The sequence below is a fragment of the Vombatus ursinus genome, unplaced genomic scaffold (assembly GCF_900497805.2).
Source record: "Vombatus ursinus unplaced genomic scaffold, bare-nosed wombat genome assembly UNPS02015175.1, whole genome shotgun sequence".
NCBI classification, from domain to species: Eukaryota; Metazoa; Chordata; class Mammalia; order Diprotodontia; family Vombatidae; genus Vombatus; species Vombatus ursinus.
The window spans coordinates 26,347,272-26,359,509 of NW_020954953.1; the positions used below are offsets into that span (position 1 = coordinate 26,347,272).

At 37.6% G+C, this 12,238-nt stretch overlaps 1 long non-coding RNA gene across 1 annotated transcript; it reads left to right on the top strand.

The window, feature by feature from the left end:
- The first annotated feature begins 4,381 nt into the window (after window positions 1-4,381).
- On the top strand, window positions 4,382-11,749 carry LOC114031483. The gene is made up of 3 exons (XR_003567742.1): window positions 4,382-4,528; window positions 8,094-8,147; window positions 11,288-11,749. It is a non-coding gene; the product is annotated as an uncharacterized LOC114031483 (long non-coding RNA).
- Window positions 11,750-12,238: the final 489 nt, after the last annotated feature.

Below are 12,238 nucleotides of genomic sequence, written 5' to 3' on the forward strand. Positions count from 1 at the left end.
CCTATCTCACCAGGTAATTGAGAGGATCAAATGAATTAACATATGAAAAGTATTTCGCCAACCTTAAAGCGTTACATAAATATTAGTTATTATTATATTTGAGTGTGCATAGGTTATATCATCTCTAGCAGAATTAAGGTCTGTAAGGGCAGAATTTGAATAAATTTTATATTTCTTTCCCTAATGCGTAGCATGGCATATAGTACATGGAGTAATGTATGGAAAGGTTCAGGGAGGACTAGCACCTCTGTTGTGAGGGCTTGACAAATCCTTTTCAGGGCCACTCATCCACCATCTTCAGTCACATCCTACCTGTAGCTCCAAGAAGCTGTAGTATGTAGCTGTGGCCACACCTCAGTAAACTGCCTCAGCAGATGGGCTAAACCATGTCGAGGGTAACCAACAGGCCACATATATGTCAGTGAGTTAGAGAGATGTCTACCCCAATTGTATAAAGGTGGGTTGATGAGAACAATTTGTTCCAACAGACCATGAAGGTGAATGAAGCAGGCACTGTGGAGCACATAGAGTTTGGTCAGGTATTGAAGATGCCAAGGTCATCTACTATATCCTGAGCCATCATTGGTTATTTTGACTTTTGTCCTGCCACTGGACTTCAATGACTCAGGAAGAGAGATTGAGGATGACAACTTCATGTTAACTCTGCCTCAGTTAAATCCAATTCATGAACAATCAAGACATCGTCTGTGATGTCATTGGTCCTCTTCAAAAACATAGGACCAACAACACCAACACCAACATGGAGTAATGGAAAGAGGGCTGGACTTGGAGTCTGAGAACACAGATTAAATTCCATTACTGCTACTCGCTGTGTGACTCTGAATGCATCATTCTTCCTCTCTAGGTCTAATCTATTTCAACGATAAACTGAAAAGACTGGATTCACTAGATCATCTCTAAAATTTCTTTCTAGCTCCAAATCCTATTATTTATCTAGGAGCTACTAAAAAAATAAATAAATAAAAGTGAAATGTACTGGAGGAGCTCGTGATTTCAAGAAACTATACAGTTAATCCATTGTTTAAAAACAAAGTCTTTTTGTAAGGTCAGTGATTAGACACCTAATTGAATAGAATTTAATAGAAATTTAATTGAATAGCATAGTACCTGGTATATAGTAGGAGCTTAATAAATGTATGGTGAATTAAATCAGTTTTTCCTACTTAAGTTGAATTCTTTAGAGTAATGATGAATCTTGAATAATTGAATATATCGAAGTTGTCCAAAAAATGAGACACAACTCCACATGCACAAAATTTACCAAGGCCCAGTCAATGGCTCATTTATTATGAGCATTTTGTGATAGAATGAAATTCCAAGACAAAACAAGGATTTGGATAATCATCAGGAATTGGACATCATTGAATTTAACCTGTACCCCTGTTATAAAAAGCTCAGAGCTCTGTGGGATGCAAGCAGGCATTAATGATAAAATGTCTATCACTCAATTAGAGTCATTGCAGTGCTCTTTACTTGTGCAACATCAAATGATACTAGAATCTTCATTAATTCCAACAGTGACAAGGTTGGTGCTGGGTGAAGCCTGTGTATTGAACTGCACAGCTGACTGCATTCGTTTGTCTAGGACAGCATGCATGTCTCATCCGTCCTATTTTACTTTAGACGAGGATATGGGCAATGAGAGGCTATGACAACCTAGCAGTTCCATATAATAATTATTGTGCAGATTTTTTTCTGAAAGAGAAATTGCTACTCAGCTTAAATGAAAGCTGAGTGGGGCACTTAAAATCACTACTTTCTGTTTCTATCAGACCAGCAGTAATCAAATTTTACAATAATGAAGATCTTTGGTAAAAATCCAAGAAGGCCAAAGTTTCTAATTATGGCTACACACATAGCATATTTCAATATCAATGGATGTGTCACATCCATCCACGGGAATATATCTTCAAAGGGTACAGATTACATGCCTTCTTATTCTGTGAAATTTTTGTTTCTATACCCTCCTGTAAGTCCTTCACTGTCAGCCCACTCATTGTGTTAAAGGCCTTGCTCTGGATGTCTTGATATTGTGTGAATACTGAAGCATCACAGATGGCTTCTCAAGTACAATTCCTTATTCTTAAAATGTTGCAAGATCCACCATGATCTTGTTCTTTGGGTGACTATAATTTAAACTCTAAGAGACTGTGGTATCTCATGACTTATAGCCCCACAACATCACCCAAAGAAACTTGAAGTTAAGAAGACCTGAGGTCATTAAAATACTTGATTGATTTCTCCAAAACAATCTATCACACTTCCTTTTTTCTAGGCCCAATTCATTGTTCATCAATTGTGCCAAATCAAGATATGCAAGATATTCAAGATTAATTCTAGGGGTTGTGCATCCCACTGCATATAATAGTTTGGACAATAGACATTCATCATTCACTTTATTGTATTAAAGTCCAAAAACAGTGTGGTCTTCTAAATGAGATTCATAATTACTCTAAAGAATTCAACTTAAGTAGGAAAAACCAATTTAATTCATCATATATTTATTAAGCTTCTACTACATACCAGGTACTATGCTAGGTGCTAAGAATACAAAGACAAAAGTGACACAGTTTCTATCCTGAGGCAGCTTATACTTGTTTTCCCCTAGTAGAATGTGAGCTCCTTGAGGCCAAGGACTGACTCATTTTCTGTTGCTGTCTTCCTAGCACCTTTATGCCTTATTTTATGTTAACAATTAGTTTTGACATGTTATCTCTGCTCCATCTTTCAAGGAATATTGTGTGATTTTGACTTATGCCATATTACACGTTTTTCTACAGGAGAACCTTTAAAACTGGCTAATGAGATGACTGCTCCATGATTTTATTGGACTGACAATGAAGCATGTATCTTAATTCTTGGCAGGGATTATAGGTGCAGGATGAAGGCTATATTTTCAGATGATAGCCAATGTGTTGATTTGTTTTGTTTGACAATACTTATTATATTGGAGGGGTTATTGGGGACAGAGAGATGGAGGGGCAGGAGGAAATATCAGGAAGAGACACTGATGTGAAAAAGAGAGCATTAATAAAAAAAACTTTTAAAAGGAAAACTTTTTCTACTGAATCATATGGCATTTTGAAAATAGGAAACAATAAACACAATAGATTCTTGTATTATCTGCACTTTTAGTCAATTGGGCAACTGGAAAGATCCATTTGGTTATAAAATAAATATTGTTTTAAGAGCTTGCTTGTTTCCTTCTTAACCCTTTAAAGCAATATCCAGAATGCCTCTGGAAATTATGCTTATAAAGATTTTATGGAGATGAGGAAATAGGCATATGTGAAGACAACTATTGATAATTTCTTGATTACTTTTTTGTAACAAAAAATCATTGTCATTGTTTAATATAGCAATGATACTGAATTATTAATCAAAGTAACCATTCTCTGCTTGTAAAATACTGAAATTCTGAAAGAAAAAATAATAGGAGACTTCAGTACCTATTACTATACTTATGAGCTTGAGGTATGGATGAAGTTATGTCCGCTAGCATACCAGGAGAGAGTTTGTCACTTTTCAGTGCCAGGTACATCAAAGACATTAGCTCTGAAAGAAACTTAAGACAAAAAAAACCCCCCAAACCTGGCACCCTCTGCTTTCAGTTGATGGTGTTTAGGATTGATAGGAACTCAATGAAAATCAAACATTAGTAGTTTGGTTCATTTCTTCTCTATGATTCCTGGAGGGTAATCCATCCTATACAATAAAAACACATACCAGGAAGCATCTCCACCTTTGAAGCACAATTAAGCAGTTAAAAAAAAAAAAAGTCTAGGCAAGGGCTGTCAAATAAATATAAGAGAAGGAAAGAAGAGTCCAGTTGGCTAAATTCATTTCCCTTTTTTGATACTTGAGATGCAGAATTTCATTTCCCCAAATCAGATATGGAAGCTACCAACCCAATCATTTCTCAGGAGCAGCTGTGGAACAGAACCCTGAAGTTTGGGTCCAAGTATCCCCAAAACATTGGTGACTGTTAATGATCCCAGTAAAGATACTAGTTTCTTCCTTGCAAAGATGAAGGGCCCATGAATAGACCTCCTTATGAATGAAAAAGCAAATGTATTTATTTGGACAGGGAAGCACATCCATGTGTATAATTATTATGTGTGTGCTCTCAGTATGTATAAAGAGCATATGTAGACATTTTTATTATATGTACAACATTGCCTGTCAGCTACACTATAAACCTACAGAGGAAGTGAATCTAGTCTTGCTGATTACATCATTTCCACTATATCCCAATTCCTTTATCTGAGCACCCAGACATCCATTGGTGTCTGGTTTAGATAGAAAGGAAGGAGCTGGCTCCGGTTAGTCCTTTCTCTTAGGCTTCTCAACACTACCATGGGCTCCTGGGGTCACCTCCCCCTCAGCCTAGCTGGCGAAGCTTTCACTGGAACTTGAGGGTTCTGAGGCTCCAATTGGTTGGTGAGTGGCATCCTCCTCCTTAAGCAATGAAAGATGAACTGAGGTTGACAGGATCTCCAGAGATAAGGTGGGTTCATTAGTTATGGGCAAAGAGACTTGAATAATGGCAAGAGTATAGGTTTCCTGTCCCCATACAGTATAAATTAGTTACCCAAAAAAGTCAGCAAAATATGTATTATTGATGGTGTTTGCCATACTGGAGATAAAGAGAAAGCTTTATCTGGAACAAAAGATAATGATAAATGGCTTTTATTAAATCAATAGATCAATTCAAAGTCAATAAGTTAAGGAATCCAGAGGTCTCTCAAAGCAGGATACTGCCAAAGTGACTCCAAAGGTCAACTCTTAGTGGAAACTAGAGCTCAAGAAGAATTTCAAGACTGTTAATGAACAAAAGAACAATTAGACATATCTTTTTCTTCTCTCACCACCCCTATTTTAAATACATGATAGAAACAGATTTTAGCTTAACTCTTCGGTACCCTAGGAATAAGAATTCTCACTTTAGGCCTTCATCCATTACCTCCTTCCTATGCATTGCCTACAGACATGTCCAGGTCTCCCCCCTGGGGAGACAAAAACAACAACAACAACAACAAAGAAACCCTACAACACAACCAAAAACAAAAACAAAAATAAAAAAATTCACTCTAAGCTGTCTGTACTCACCATCCCCTCAAGCTATTTCCTCTTTCCATAACCAAACTCACAATTATCTATGCTTGTTGCCTCAGTTTACTCACTTCCTGCTCACTTCTCAACTCTTAGCAATCTGGTTTCTGACTCCACCACTTAAAGGTAACAACTACCTCTGCTCTGCTAAATAGAATGGCTTTTTTTTTTTCAGTTTTCACCTGCCTGGTTTCCAATGTATTGCTAAATCCTGCCCATTTCTACTTCTTGCATCCCACCCCTTCTCCCTACCCACATAGTCACCATCTTAGTAAAGGTACTCACCACTTCTCACCTGAACTATTTCAATTGCCTCTTAATTGGTCTGCAGGCCTCAAGTGTCTCCCCATTCCAATCCACCCTACATACAACTGCTAAGTGTTCACTTTTAAGCACTGACCTTGTAACTCCCTTACTCAACAAACTCCAATATCTCATTATTGTCTCTAGGATAAAATATCAACCCCTCGGTTTGACTGCTAAAAACCTTAATCACCAGGCCCAACCTACCCTTCCAGATTTATTACACATTACTCCTCTTTCCATACTCTATCGTCAAGCCAAACTGGCCTTCTTGCCTTTCTTTACCTGTGACATAACATCTTTCATCTCTGTGCCTTTTGCATTGACCATCCCCCATGCCTACAATAGTCTTCCTTCCTCAGTCCTGCATCTTAGAATCTTTTACTTCCTTTAGGACTCAAGTTAAACACTACCTTCTTCATGAAACCTTTCCTGATGTCCCCAGCTGTTAGAATCCTGCCCAAAGTACCTTCAATTTATTTTGTATACATTCTATACATTCTTACATTTTAGAAATTGTTTCACTTGGTAGAATAGAAACTCTTTTCGGGCAGGAACTCTGTCACTTTAGCATTTGTATCCCTGGAACCTAATGCAATGGCAGGAACATTGTGGGTACTTAAGAAAGGCTTGTTGATTGATTGATGTCTTCAATGTTCCAGTAAAACTGACCCACTAGCTGTTCTCTGAACTTGCATCATCTTCTGTTTCTGTCCCCTTATGCCTAAAAATCTTCTTCCTTTTTCTCTGATATTTTGCTTCCTTCAAGGGCCAAGTCAGGTTCTGTCCATGATGTGAAGCCAGTCATAATGTTTTCTCTCTCTTCTCAAGTTAGCATGTATTTAGTTATCTGTGTATATGTTCATAGAATCATAGATTTAGAGTTGAACCCTGTTAGGTGCAAAGAATTGGATACAAAATATATGCCTATCAATTGGTGAAGGTCTAAAAAAATATGACAGATAAATGTAATGAAATATTACTGGACTGTGAGAAATGGTGAATATGAAGAAGATAGAGAGGTATGGGAAAGAACTTTTTTCCCTTATAAAGGGAAAAAGGCAGAACCTGGAAAAAATGCTAACAACAATACAAATGGAAAGAATGACAACAAAAACTGACATTGAAGACTGTAAGTATAACAACCAAGTGTGGCCCAAAGAAGAGACATCAGAATGCACTTCCCTCCCTCCTATGTAGAGGTAGAGACTATGGATGTCTACAAATACTGTTAGATTTGACTGACACAATCATTTTGTTAAAGTGCTTTCTTTTCCCCTTTCCTTTTTATTCTTTGTTATAAGGAGAAGCAGAAAGGAGTGTATATTGGGAATAAAATTGATGATAAAAATTTTTAAATGATGAATAAAGAAACATTTTATTAATTGTTTACTTTTCGCTAATTGTGGAGGATAAAAATACAAAAATGAGATGCCCTCCACCTTTTAAGAGCTTATATTCTAATGAGGGAGAAAACATATATAGGACAGCACATCTACAGGGAAGATGGAAAGGCCCAATGATCTGGAGTAGAGGTAGGGGAGCAGAGAGGCAGATGAGATAGCAAACCCTGGGTTTCCAGAGGAAGTGGTAGCTGGGCAGATGGTAAGAGCTGGAAGTCTAGAAGTTAAAATTTTTTAATTCTATCCTTTTACCACGACAGAAACTGCAGAAGGTCTAAGCTACTGCCTTCCCATTTAAGCTGAACCCACAACTGAGGCACTCTTTCAGTAGTTCCATTCAATGACCACAGCTGTTTCCCTCTGGGAACTAGCAATAGTTCTGACAACAATAAATATCTGCTAGAGCCCCAGCATCGAAATCTCAATCTTTGCTACTCACTTACAATAGTCTACAATGAAGTAGAGAAGACAAGGCATACATACTTTACCCCCAGGCCTTTTGGACAACTACTCTTACTCCCAAGCCAAGAGTGTGACCTCTAATAATAAAAATTCTGGTAGTTAATATTTATATAGTGCTTTAAGGTTTGCAAAACATTTTACAGATAGTATCACATTTTGTCCTCACAACAATCCTGTGTGGTAGATGCTATTATTATTCCCATTTTATATATGAGGAAAATGAGACATGGAGTAAAGTTAAATGACTTCACTAGGGTCACACTATTAAGATAGAAAGCGTGTTCCCCTCTGGAGAACAAAAGATTCTTGAATAGTGGCTGGCTTTACCAAGCATAAGCTGTGCTCAGGAATGTCAAAAGCTTTTCCAATATAGTTACAGAAATAATGGATAAAAAAGAACATTGTAGATATTACATCTTATACCTCCGTAAAGCCTCTCATAATGTGTCTTATGAATCTTTATTTGCACAGTTAGTTCAAATTGGCTTGGATAAGTCACAGGCTTGTGGATAAGCTACTCTGAATAACTCGTTGGTAAGATAGTTATGTGGACTGCTAACAAGCTGACAGAGCAGGAACCAAAGATGATAATGTGTGGGAACATTTCCTGCCAGGAGAAATTTCTATCAGAGTGTCACAGGGGTTAGTATTGGGTTCAGGTAGCTTTATTAAAAATATAAAATATTATCAGGCTACACAGACGCTTTTTTTTTTTGTCACTTCACTAACCATGTAGGAGGTGTTATTTTCATAGTAAAATGAACAAAACCAAAATTTTTTTTTCATTGGCAGCATTAGCTGAGCATCCACTGTATTGAGTCTCACACCAAGTTCTACAGAGAAGTGGTAAGTGATATTATGCCTGACCTCCAGAGCATATAGTTGAATGGAGAAAGATAGAGTAAATATAATTTTTCAGAATGCTTCTGTAGTGGATAATTTCTCTGATTATTAGTAAATGTGAACATTTTCCAGGCCATTATGGTTCATTTGTATTTCTTATGTTGAAAACTGTTTCTATCCTTTGCCAATTGTCTATTAAGGGATGAGTTAATTTGTTTCATAATATTTCTCATATCTGTCTTCTTCTTCATTCTCACTGCTCTTACCCCAGTTTAGAAGCTCATTCTCACCTAGACTAACAATAATTGTAATAGCTTTCTACTAGTTTTCCCCACCTCCAGTCCCTCCCCCTTCCACTGTACCTTACATACTCAGAATTATCTTCTTTTAGCTTACCTTGCAAAGAACCTTTCTGTGGCTCCTCATATCCTTGAGAATAAAACAAAACCTCTCAGAATCAAATGCAAACTTTTCCACCCTGTAACTTCATCCTAAATCTCTAGCCTTGTCTTCTATTACTCCCCTTTACACAGACAATCACATTCCTCCACCAAGTAACCTATTTTTGAATCTTACCCATCCTTCAAGGCCCAAATAAAATACCATTTCCTTCCCTGGTCCTCCTCAAATAACTTCCTCTCTGCTTCCATAATACTTTATGATTCTCTTCAGGTCCTTATCTCTTTCTACTTTGTATTCTAATGCGGTGATGTCATCAACATAGGAATAGCACATCTTTCACTAACATAGATCATAGCTTCCTCAAACACTTGATAACATAAATAGGTTTCAAGAATTGTTGTGGCCATCACCTGTGGCCAACCTGGTGAAGGGACTCTAAATCAATTGGCTTACAAGCAATAGAAATGGAGACTGTAGCTGGGCCCATACTTAAAGCCTTTCCAGATTAGCAGGAAGGACTTACTAGGACTTGTATACTGCCGTGAAGAAATGGGCCTCAACTCTAGATCAAAGTGAGGCTGAAATCAAACTTTGGCAGACTTCAGTTCTTTATTGTGTTATTTGTGTGCCTACTTTACCTACTAGATTGTAAGCTCTTTGAGGGCAAGGACCATCTTTGTATCCTGCCTACACTTGTATACAGTAGCTACTAGATAAATGTTGAATAGAACTAAATCATCCATCTACTGCTGGCCTGGCATCATAGTGCTTCCCCCATCCCTCTGTTTCCATATGGTTTTCTTTGGTCCGGAAAGAAGCTGTATTCTGTATTTCTTTCAATCTTCCATGATGGAGAATTCATAGGGAGGTAACAATGAAAGAAAGTTAGGTGAATAAATTTGAGAGAAGGCTCCATTCCATACCCAAAGGACAAGAGAGGCTGGGAATAAAGGACCCTGTTGTGTTGGCTGAGAAGAGAAAAATGAAAATAAATCTGCTGTCACATGGCTTTTGCTCCTCTCGTCTTCCCCACCTCATATGACCTCACTCCCCACTTAGACCCCATCTGAAAAGTAGTGCTCAAAAGTCAGCAGATGCTGCTGTCAGTCATCAGCTGCACACCTCCTACCCTACCCTGAATAAACCCCAAAGGTATTATTACAGAGAAGCTTCAATTTTCCATTTGTTTTCCATTCACCTCACAGCCCACAACCAAAGAAAATCCCTAAGGTGATAAGGTGAGTGTCATCTTGAAGTTGAGGGGAATCCCTATATTTAGCTGATTTTTTAAAAAATCCTGTACACATCTAAAACAAAGAAATATAAAAAGGCATGATGACATATTCAAGGTTTTGTAATTTTATAATTATTAGAGATTACCAAAAGGATGAATGCATATCCTAAGACAGAATTACATTTTTAAAAATGCATTTCCATTATATATTAATAATAACTACTTTGTAGTCTAGTGATAAAGGTGCTAGATTTGGGGATGGGGGCCCTGGGTTCAAATCCCAGGTCTGTTATTTTTCATCTGTGTGATCTTGGGCAAGTTCCTTAATTTCTGTGGGCCTATTTTTTCATCTGTAAAATGAAGGGGTAAGGGCTGGACCAGATGACCTCTGAGGTCTCTTCTCATTCTAAATCTCTAATTCTATGACACACCTTTAGAAGGAGACCTACCATGTCTGTTTTCCATTTAATCCTTCATATCAATTTGTAGGAAAAGAAACACAGCCAACAACAGAGAAGTACTAATATCAGTGTATTGACTTCTAAGAACTAGTGGCCCTTTGGAGAGTAAAGAAAAAATCCTTCTTTGTATCTAAAATCTGCTGGGTGTTAATTTGACATGGCAATGAGATGAAAGTTAGGCTCATGCTAGCTTCCACATCAGAGGATTGGAATGCAGGCTACTTAGCATAGGAGTCAAACAATTCACTGGCAATAGATTGCTTTCCACTTGTAGATCTGCTAAATAAATAGAAAACTAATTAACAGTACGATATGGCAGATGTAGCAGGTTTGAATTTCATTAGAGCACTAGCTAAGAACTGAAGGCATCACAAAGTCATTTTATGTCCCACTGTCTGATGAATCTTTCATGTTTTCTTTTCTGGGGGACCGAACAACCACTACCCCTGCTTCTCTTTAAGCATTTCTGGTTTCTCTGTTATATTTTCACTTTGATTAAAAGGAAAGAAAAGGAGAGAGAAAGAAAAATATTAAGTTCCTGAAACTAGTCCAAGATAAAGAATTCCTCTGATTTTCCTGTCAAATTGTTTTGGCTCTGGAACAGCAGAGCAATATTTCCCTTTTGTTGCCTTTATGGATTTCTGTTAAACTATTTAAAGCTTTATTAAATAACTGTATTTTGTAAGGCTATTTGAAGGTCTCCTTAGTTTTCCCCACCTTCTTTGAAGAAAAATAACTATAGGTTATACCTAATTCACAACAGTAGGAAAGAATGGAAATTTATAGGAAAATAAATCCATGTCCAGAATTCTTAAAAATAGGTCGACATATTTGTTTTTAACTTAACTTTAAAAAATATTTTTAAAATGCTTAACTCCTTCCTTGTTTCTGAGTTGCATAATCCAAATTCTGCAGCATTAATTAACAATACAAGTAGTGTTTGGCCTAATCAAAAGAAAATAAAATAATTAGGTTACTTAGGAAGTAGGGGTCATTTGATTTTACTTTGTGTGGGTAATGAATGACACCAAGTTACTGTTTAACAGGAAGCTTTCACAGGACAGCTGGTGGCAAAACCCGTTGGAAATTCCTTAGCCAACACCTGACTGAAAACGATTCATCTCTATGGCTGCTGGTGCCTAGACCAAAGTCCTCATTTTTGACCAAGACAGATCACACTTTGGTAAAAATGGAAGAAGGAAGTATTTTTACCACTTTTTTAAAAAAATGGTTTACTGTGTGGATACTCACTGACTTAGTGAGTAAACAGAAAGGGGCCTATGTTTCCCATAGGTGTATTCCACAAGTGTAGAAAAAATACCAGTGACCCTTTTCTATCTTGCATATTTGGACCTCTGAACTTCTGCATATTTTGTCACACTTGACATAACTGTGTTCCAGATGAAAGAAGAACCTAGTCTTTCAAGTGGCCATTATGAAGCTAAGTACATAAATATGCATGAGAGGGCATTATTATCACAGGATGATACTTAAAAGGTTCGAGTGTCTCTTACTAAGACTTTTCATCTTGCAGTTTCATATCACCATGTCTATTTGTGCTTTGGAGGTTTTCCAGGTGATGGCCTGGGGGTAGGTGGGTGGGGATGGGGGGGGGAGATTCTTGTGCAGGATTCAAAAACAGGAATGATCCTTGAAGGTTTGTCTTTCCTTAAATCACTGCAAGGCCACAGGCAAGTGATGGAATTTTAGAGCTGCTTTAGAAGGAACCATTTTGCACAGAAATGAGGCCCAGATAAGGTCACACAGATAGTGAGTGGCAGAGTTATAACTAAGGCTCTAAGTCCAGGGTTCATTTCAATCAGCATGCCTCTTCCTCTCATAGGCAGAGGTATTGCCTAGAAGCCTCTCTGTACCTGATTTTGTGGCCCAGCCTCTGAAGATCCAAGAGAGGCCAAAATGGAAGTCAAATTAGTGAGGGGCTATAGTGCAACCTCCTCTCTTCACCAAAGTTCTGCTAATTTGGTGAAGGATATTTC